This window comes from Gymnogyps californianus, chromosome 9 (assembly GCF_018139145.2).
Source record: "Gymnogyps californianus isolate 813 chromosome 9, ASM1813914v2, whole genome shotgun sequence".
NCBI classification, from domain to species: Eukaryota; Metazoa; Chordata; class Aves; order Accipitriformes; family Cathartidae; genus Gymnogyps; species Gymnogyps californianus.
In genome coordinates this window covers 8,780,553-8,789,665 of record NC_059479.1, presented here as the reverse complement: position 1 = coordinate 8,789,665, position 9,113 = coordinate 8,780,553, and positions in this window count along the sequence as shown.

The window sequence follows — 9,113 nt, the reverse complement described above, 5'->3', positions numbered from 1 at the left end:
CATTTCCCAAGCTCCATGTAGATCTTTTGCTTCATATTGCCACCTGCTCTTCCTAGATTGCTTGGCAGGCCTAGATTTAATAGCCTCGTGACATCGTCTTGATTGCCTGTGCAGCTTTGGTATAGGCAATGTGCAGCCTTTTGCCGGGCCATTCCCATGCCAAAGGAAAGCAAACTCCAGCCAAGGAGAACCCTGGCAGTGACGGTTACACTACCCCGCACAAAGGGGAAGAGGAGGAAGAAACTGCTTTTCAGCAGTGTCGTGGTTTAACCCCAGCCAGCAACTAAGCACCGCACAGGCACTCACTCACTCCCCCCCGGTGGGATGGGGGAGAGAATCGGAAGAGTAAAAGTGAGAAAACTCATGGGTTGAGATAAAGACAGTTTAATAGGTAAAGCAAAAGCCGTGCATGCAAGCAAAGCAAAACAAGGAATTCATTCGCTACTCCCCATCGGCAGGCAGGTGTTCAGCCATCTCCAGGAAAGCAGGGCTCCATCACACGTAACGGTTACTTGGGAAGACAAACGCCATCACTCTGAACACTCCCCCCCCCTTCCTCCTTCTTCCCCCAGCTTTCTATGCTGAGCATGACGTCCTATGGTCTGGAATATCCCTTTGGGCAGTGGGGGTCAGCTGTCCCGGCTGTGTCCCCTCCCAGCTTCTTGTGCACCCCCAGCCTCCTCGCTGGTGGGGTGGGGTGAGAAGCAGGAAAGGCCTTGACTCTGTGTAAGCACTGCCCAGCAATAACTAAAACATCCCTGTATTATCAACACTGTTTTCAGCACAAATCCAAAACGTAGCGCCATGCTAGCTACTATGAAGAAAATGAACTCTATCCCAGCCAAAACCAGCACAAGCAGCAACAACAAAAATCCACCAAAACTCAAAAATCCGATAATGATTTTATTAACGCACTTAATAGCTGGAGCTAATTTAATCCAAATTTCAACTTCCTGCAGTATTTTGGGATTTACCTACCTGAAAATCCCTCCTTTATTCCAATGCCATCTAGCTGCTGTTCCAAGCAGCTTGTAAGGGGACCCTTCCCCTACACATGGGAGTGGGCACTAAGAAGTTGTGTTTTAGGATGACTGCATCCAATTTGCTTTCTTCTCTGTCAGGGGCCAAAGATGCTCTTGGTGTGAGATGGATGCTGTTAGGGCTGCACAATAAAAGACCATATGCGTGTCTGGCACAGATAGGTGCTGGCTGCATTCACAGTGTTGAGAAGCTGTGGTTCCATTTCTTGTCTGGGAGTTACAATCTGTTAATTCTGCTGCTGAATTTGCCTCTCCCCATTCAATTAATCCAACCTTACCAAGTTCAATATGGGGTAGAGGCTATGGGTCCCATTCAGCAGCATCAAGAAAGATTTTTAGCTCTTGGATTACTTAATCAGTTTTTAAAGACCAATTTCATACTGAAATAATGCTTGGGCAAACACAGAATAGTTCCTTTTAGTAAGAAAAGTATTTAGAGAAGAGGCATTAGCAGTATAGCTGTTACTGTAATCTACGGTGTTCCTTCCTGTTTTGGCTTGGAGATGGCTGCTTTGGCAATTCCCACTGGCTTCTTACATGGCTTGGAAAGACCCTGGTCTCACAGGCTGCTTTGCCATAGACCCTACCTTGTCCTCCCATGAAATGGGCCCTCTACTCCTGACCAGCTGAACGAACTGAAGTGGGATTCTGCAGATGAACTCGGCAGGGACGGCGGGAGGCCCCTGCCACGGTTTTAGACTGTAACACTGTGAATCTCCTGTATTCCAGCACAAAAAGAGGGCAAGGAGATAAATGACTCTAGTGTTTGTTTGTTTGTTTTGCCTAAAGAAGCTTCTTTGTAAGCGTATTCCACATGAGTATTCTTCTGTCCACGTAAAATAGATCCCTTGTGTCTGAATTTAAGTCTCTGTATATTGTTACTTGTGCTATGGCTTAGAAATACTTTAGAGGCATTATCTAGGAGCTTTTATAACTTCTTTCACATATTTCTTCTGCCTCCCTGCACCCACACATCCATGCACACGTAGTGAGAGATGCAGGGTCAGATTCTGATCAGACTTCTTCTCATTTTACACAAACAAACCTCTCTTTTTACACTTTTTTTCCCTGAATGTAACCCAAAAGTCCATTTTGGACCCATTAGACCGCTCTTGGTAAACACTAGCCCAACAAGAGCTATGCTATTGAGGACCTCAGACTCTGGAAGAAGTGATAAGCGGCTAGATTTGGAGCTGAGAGCCTTAAAACACAAGCATCAGCCCATCTGTGGCCAGTTTCCTGCCTGGTAGGGTTGTTTTGTGAAGTTGTTGCTCCAGGATCACAGCAGTGCCATTTATTCTTGAAATTGTGGATTGCATTGCAGGGACAGCCATAACAAATCGCTAGCATCTGTCATAGGCAGGTTTCATGCTTTCCCATTTGGATTACTCTTCATTTAAATCTCTGAATGGTGGCATGGAGCAGGAAGAGAAAGGCCAGATGTTTCTCCTTGAGCATTTTCTAATTGTCTCTCCCTCAAAAGTTAACCAGTCCATGATTCCTTTGGCTTCACATTTTTATGTAATGTCAGTTTTGGGAAGTCTTCAAGATTAAAATCTAAAGAAGCATTTCAGCTTCGAAGCAATAAAGCAAGGAGTGGTTTGCTCTTTGGGGAGATCACTGAGTGCAGAGTTTTCCTAGCAGAACACATTTTCAAAATACAGCTGTGAGCTGCAACAGAAGCAGGCTTTCCACCAAAGAAAAAGGACATGTGCTCCATTTACGGAAAAGGAAATTAATTAATCAAAATTACTATTACAAAATGATCGGTTTTTAACAGGCAGGTAACAAGATGTCCCTGACTGGACTGTGTGAAGGTGGTATATGTGAGATTTGTCTATGATAACTAGAATTTTCTAAGTCAGAGATACAAATCATGCAGATGCTAAAAGTATTGCCAGTTCCACTTTGCACGCACGGCCAATCAGTTATTACACCCCCCTCTAATGTAATCAGTGATGTACTCTGCAATTAGGCCTCCAGTGTAGCTGTCTGTAATGAGCACTGGCTCAGTTCTTCAAAGCATTGTGAGTATAAAATAATAGGTAAGTGCATCATGATGGGTAAATTGATGCTGTGAGCCATGGATTCAGCAACATGCAGGATTGTAGCCCCCCAAGAAATCCACTCTGTTCAGTCTGTTACCTTCTAGCTTTGCATTTATTTATATCTTTGGCAAGGACAGCTAGATTTCTTTCTTCTAGGAATTTAAGGACCAAACTAACAAGACATTTAAGTATTTCTGAAATAAATGAGACATAGGAATAGCATGTAGGAATCCTTTAGATGATACGTTTTGTTGGCAATGCTGGGTGATCATATAAATGATATTAACTCCAGAAGAACCCTCCAGAGTACCCACCATAATTCTCTCCCATACCCATGCACAGTGAACCACGCACACCAGCCACCAACCATCTAAACACCCAGTAGCCAGCAAAACAGCTTCAGTAAAGCATTGAGCACATACTCTAGTGAGCTTTTCAAGGCAAACTCTTCAGTTTTGGTACTCTCCAACCCTCTGACCCTGCTAACAGAAACCTCTAAGGCTCTTGTTTTCTGGGAGTTAATGGCTTTCAGTATGCCTGCTATTAGCACAGGCCATAGAATTGCTAATAGAGTTTCTATCAGTTTATTTGCCACGACTTCTGCTTTCACATGTGAAGGTTTCTGGCTCAAGTCAACAGCGGTGAGCCCTAAGTGGTTTGAAATCCTGCGGTAAGTGGCCTAGTATAAATTACTGTGAACACAGTGCAATAATACCCATATGTGTATAAACTCGGCTACAACCGTGTTGTTGAGGTTGCATGGTTTGTCCAGTGAAGAAGAAAAAGGGAGAGAAGTTGGAAAAGCTCTGAAGATTCTCCTTTGCCTTACTGTGGTGATGCAGCACCTGCTTTGGTATCTGAGATTCCCAATTTCAAGGTGTTTTAGCACTGGATCAAAGCAGGCGGCTCACACAGAAGCCCTTTGAAGCTTGCTCTGCTATAGGAAATGAAAAAGAAAGAAGCACCCAGTGCCTCGGTATGTTTGAGCATGAGGTGCTTGCTTTCCACCAGCAATACTGGTTCTTCTTCTTAGTATGACAACAACCTGCTCAGCCTACCAGGTCAGTAGCCTTGTCTTTTCTCAGGGGATTCCTGGGGGCATGATTTTCAGCCAGCCTGCACCCCACTGACTCAAGGTGGTATCGGTGCTGCGTAACTCATGTGAAAAGAAGTTGTGACGAGTCCTGCGATGGTAGCGCTTTAGCTGTGCAACTTTTGCTGGCGAGTGGGTGGAAGAGTGGATGGGGGTGGGGGGTTTCCATTTGAAGTTTCCATTTAAATACTGACATTTGCCAGTTATTGCTGTACAGTGGCATGTGAGCAAACTCAATTATTTTGCTGTTCCACACCTGGAAAAATAACTACTGTAGTTTAGACCTCAGGGTAGTAAGTGTTGGCTGCTACTTACTTTTCAGTGGTAGTTCCTTATCTGCTTAGAGGCGATGCCATGAACCTCAATTAGTTAGTGGTTATACAGTGCTTTGAAATTATAAGACACTATCTACTTTTTAAGTATTACAGTGTTTCTAGAACATATTGTAACAAGTACCTGCTTCAGTACCCAGCAGCACACTCAGCTGTAGGCCAGAAATGCTTCCCAAGTGAAATAATCCGGGACTTTGTGTCCCCATGACACAAGGAAATCAAAGAAAATCTTCATCAGTTCAAAACTCACAGTGTACGTACCTTGAGAACATGGATAGCCCAGCTAAGAAAATCAAGCATAGTACAAATAGCTGTCAAATATAACAGTAGTGGGTGTAGTGCAAAACCTATGTGCAATCCGGTCAGACAGCGGAGTACTTTGTAGAGCGGGACTGGAGGAGGATGGGACAGGTATAGCATCATCTATTTCCAATTATTTCCTCCAATGTCCAGCCCAGGAGCTCCTGGTTGCTCTGAGTGTGACTGTGCAGTGCTATAGATCTTCTTTTATTTTGATACATTGGAGACAAGGATGAATCTGACTTCCTCATTTTGCTCTTCAGCCAACGCTGCCAGTGGTGAATAAAATGCTTTGCTAAATTAATAAGTCATAACGTTTTTGGGCTCGGGCCACTAAGCTGTCTCTCTCTGCTTTGCACGTGAGTATGGGAGATATGTTAGCCTGGGGATAGAGTAACAGCTCCAAAAGGCTGCAGTGAAACGCAATCTGGTTCTGACACAATGCAGCCAGTCAGGCCATCTGTGTGAAGGAGCACCCAAAAAGGTAACTGGCAAAGACTGATAATCCCCAACTGAGCCTCGAAAACTCAAAGCACCCGCCCTAGCTGGGAGGGAGTTTACAATTTGCAAATTTGAGAGTTGTGACTGTGGCACTGAAGTTTTACAGTGACTGCAAGTCGTTAGGAATAAGGATATTTAGTTTATATTTCTTGACCGGGGTCCAACTTTTAGTCCTGGGTCTTTTCCAGGTTCACCAAATCGGTGTGGGCATGCGGGTTAGCTAGAGCTGTCATGAAGCAGGACGCTCTGGTGTGGTCTGAGCGTCCATCTGTATAGACCTCCACTGCTCAAAGGAAAGGATGCCCCGGGTGTGCGGTACCAGCCGTTCGGTATCTCTGTCTCTGCGGGATTAAATCATCAGAAAGCTGACCCTGTGGAAGGGGTCTGAGGGTACAGCTTCCTGCAGGCAAGGCTGGGTGGATGGTGCGAGGCGTGGGTAGGTCTGCAGGGACTGGGGATGGGGGACTGGTTAGTGATACCCCCTCCCTGAGTGCAGTGAGCTGTTGGCTTGCCTCAGCTGTAATCCCATACTCACTCATGCCACTGGCTTCCGTCCAGTCTTTCCCCTGACTGGGGCTATCTATGCCTGACACCTCAGTTCCCACCACAATCCCAGAGACAACAAGGATTGATGGGTGAACCACTGACCAGCTGGGCCTGGTACGTGGGGTCCCAGAGCTGGAGAGAGGCCATGTGCTGTGCTGCCGCTGAGGGTGTGCAGATGAGCAGGATATTTCACTGCAAGAGGCTCTGCACAGTGCAGCACAACAGTCTTGCCTTCAAATGTCCTTATAATGCAGTTTATCTACCTCTATTTGTGTGCCTGATATTGCACAGGTACCCGTCCAAGAGGGAAGGCTGCAGTTTCATCATTCCTCCCCGTGCCCTTCATTCCTCTCCTCAGCTAGCGTAAATGTGAAGTTTTGATCCCCTTCACTCTAGATGGAGAAGCTATGGCAAAGCAGGTTTCACCATGAGACTTTTCCACCAGCCGACTGACACATCCCAGCTGTGCATGGCTGTGGTGTTCATCAGTCAGGGAGTACTTCTTGTGGAGATCAGCTCACAGGAGTGGAGCAGAGGAATGAGGGCCTGAAACTAAGAAAAAATTAAGATTTTTAAAAATTAAATGAAGCTTATGAGGTTGTAAACAAAAAATCCTGCAGATAGGAGTGGGGACTGGCACAGAACAGAGAGATGGCACTCAGAGCTGGTGGAAGAAGTGTTTTATTGCCTCAGTGAGATGTAGCTAATGTCACCACCATCTAGCGATGAGGATCAAAACAGACCCTATTGCTTTGTCTGTGCATCATTCTAGTATATAGCTTGTGATATGGGAAGGGTTGGTAGAATAGCACAGAGAGCATCTTTTAGATATTCAAAATAGCTTTAAAAGAACAAATATGTCTCAGAAGTAAATGCTTGGTGCCACCTGCAGAAATAAAGAGAGAACTACTTATGCCTGTTTGCTGCTTTTCTGACAAATACCTCATTTCCAGAGAGAAGTGGTACAAGCACAAAGCTGTATTCTGCATTCAGATTTCATCCTGCTTTCATGGGACAATTTTCCTTAAAAGCCGTTGACGCAGTAGAGCCCTTAAGAAGCCATTCACTTGAACACACTGCATGTGTTCATTTTTAACACTAAAAATGAAATAAGGTGCATGCCTGTGTGGAGTGACTAAATGTAGAATGCAGCACAGAAGGATGCTATATAGCATCTGATCTGGAGTTTATCTCCAGCAGGCTGTGGCAGAACAGAATAAATCAGGGATTATGAATGCTTCATGTGTGGTGGAGGGTGCATCAACTGCAGACTTGGTTAAAGCCGGTGGTTCACTTACCACTGTGCTCTTGGAAACTGAATAGAAAGACCAATTACCGCCTATTTCTGTAATGTCAGCTAAGGGTTGATGTTTCTCTTTGGTCTCCCAGCCAAAACAATGGGCTGCATGTCAATGCTTGTACTTTCAAAGGTAAAGGCTAGAGGATTTGAGGCAAGCTAAATGGTTTGTGTGTCAGTGAGAAGAGGAGTCATCTAATGGACACCTGAAATAACAGGAGGACAGACTGCCTTGGGCGTAGGCCTCGCTAATGACCCTGATTTGGAAACGGTGAATAGGAGAAGCCCTGCTTGGTTTTCTTCTTCTGTGTTAAGGAAACAAGGCTCAGTATTGTAAATATCTGACTTTTGTTTTCAGCCTCTCTTCCCAACGGGAACAATCCAGTGAGGCCTTGGTTATTACCTGCTATAAATCAGCTGAACACACACACTTCTGACTTGAGCAGGGTCCCCTCCTCTTCAATTATCACTCCTTCTCATGTACAAACGCTAAAGCAAAATTCAATTAGAAGTGAGCTGGGCGAGCACAATTAAAAGCTAGCTCCGGCTCCCAAAGGCCCTGAGCAGAGCAGATGTAACGTTCTGAGGGGCTGCAAAGGTCCATCCCTTCAGCAGAGTTCAGATCGAGGGTTAAGATTTAAGCATCTCCTGGGCTCCAGGAGTTTCAGACACACTTTTGGCCGCGGCTCATTTCTGCCCAGAGCAGTGACAGGCTGAATGGGATGCTCCTGGAAGAGACGCTTCCTTGACCGTTCCCAGAGGACGGGTTAGACCCAGGAGCAGCGCAGGCCAGCGTTCTGCCAGCACGGATGGCAATGGCATAAATGTCACTAGCTGTCGAGCGTGACTTTTCTGGTTTCAGAAAGGACATTTTACTGGACATGTAGGGAAGTCTCAGATGTAAGCCTTATTCTCCACGGTCTGAGCAAGGCCCTTGCCTGAAATGGGACAGGGTCACCTTTTTCTTAAAGCAATGCTACCGCAGCTGGTAAATCCCAAACTCCTTCTTTACCTAAAACCAGGGCTAATTTTTTTTTCTGATATGATCTTGATTGGCACAGCACAGCTTGTTTCACTGAGTAGTTACAGGGTCTGGGCTTTCACATACTGGGATTTTGGTATCTCTTTACAGAAAAAAATTAACTCTGTATTAGGACAGTTCTAGGTGATAATTAATGTAAACTAGTGTAGAAGAGTGCATCGAAAACCAGTATATCCTCTAGGCATCTGGTGAAAATACAAAGACAGCAAAAAGCTTTCATCCCTTAAGTCTGTTTTTCCTACTCTGGTGTGATTGTTAATGTCAGTATTATTTCAGAAGTATTTCAAAACATAAATCTGCATTATATTGAAGAAGTTTACATGTTCATAAAGATTTTTATTATTTTTAGGACTACTAAAATGCATCCTTTCTCTTGCCTCAAGACTTAACAGTAATTATGCAACTGAAAATGAAATGATTCTGAGAAAGAGCATGAGAAGATCTCTGGGGTGGTAGTATTGATTTTACAAACACACAGTGCAATCCTGTTGTTATTTTTAACCGCCTGCCTCAGCTAAAAAAGGAAAAATATCAGAAGATGTAGAAAATGTGAAGAGGAAGTACTGCAGAGAGAACCCAGAGGATTGCTCAGAGAGGAAATGAGTCAGGCAGTTGCTAAGTAAAGGCAGTTGCCTATTTACAGAGGAATTAAAAGAGTTAAAGGGATGTCTTATGAAATTCCCAATCAAAATTTTCTGAGCAGAGTGCGGATGGCATGCGGATGCACTTAGAATAAACGCGTCTGGATCAAACCCCTGAATTGCCTGAGGTTTGCCCTGTGCTAGCAGAGATAAAACAGACGGTCAGCCACAGTCATGGACAGGAGTCAGAAGCCACAGGACAAACCTATTTCTACCCTCAGCAAACACTGGTGACGTGGGCACTGTTGTGACCGTGGTCTGGATGTTGCAGGC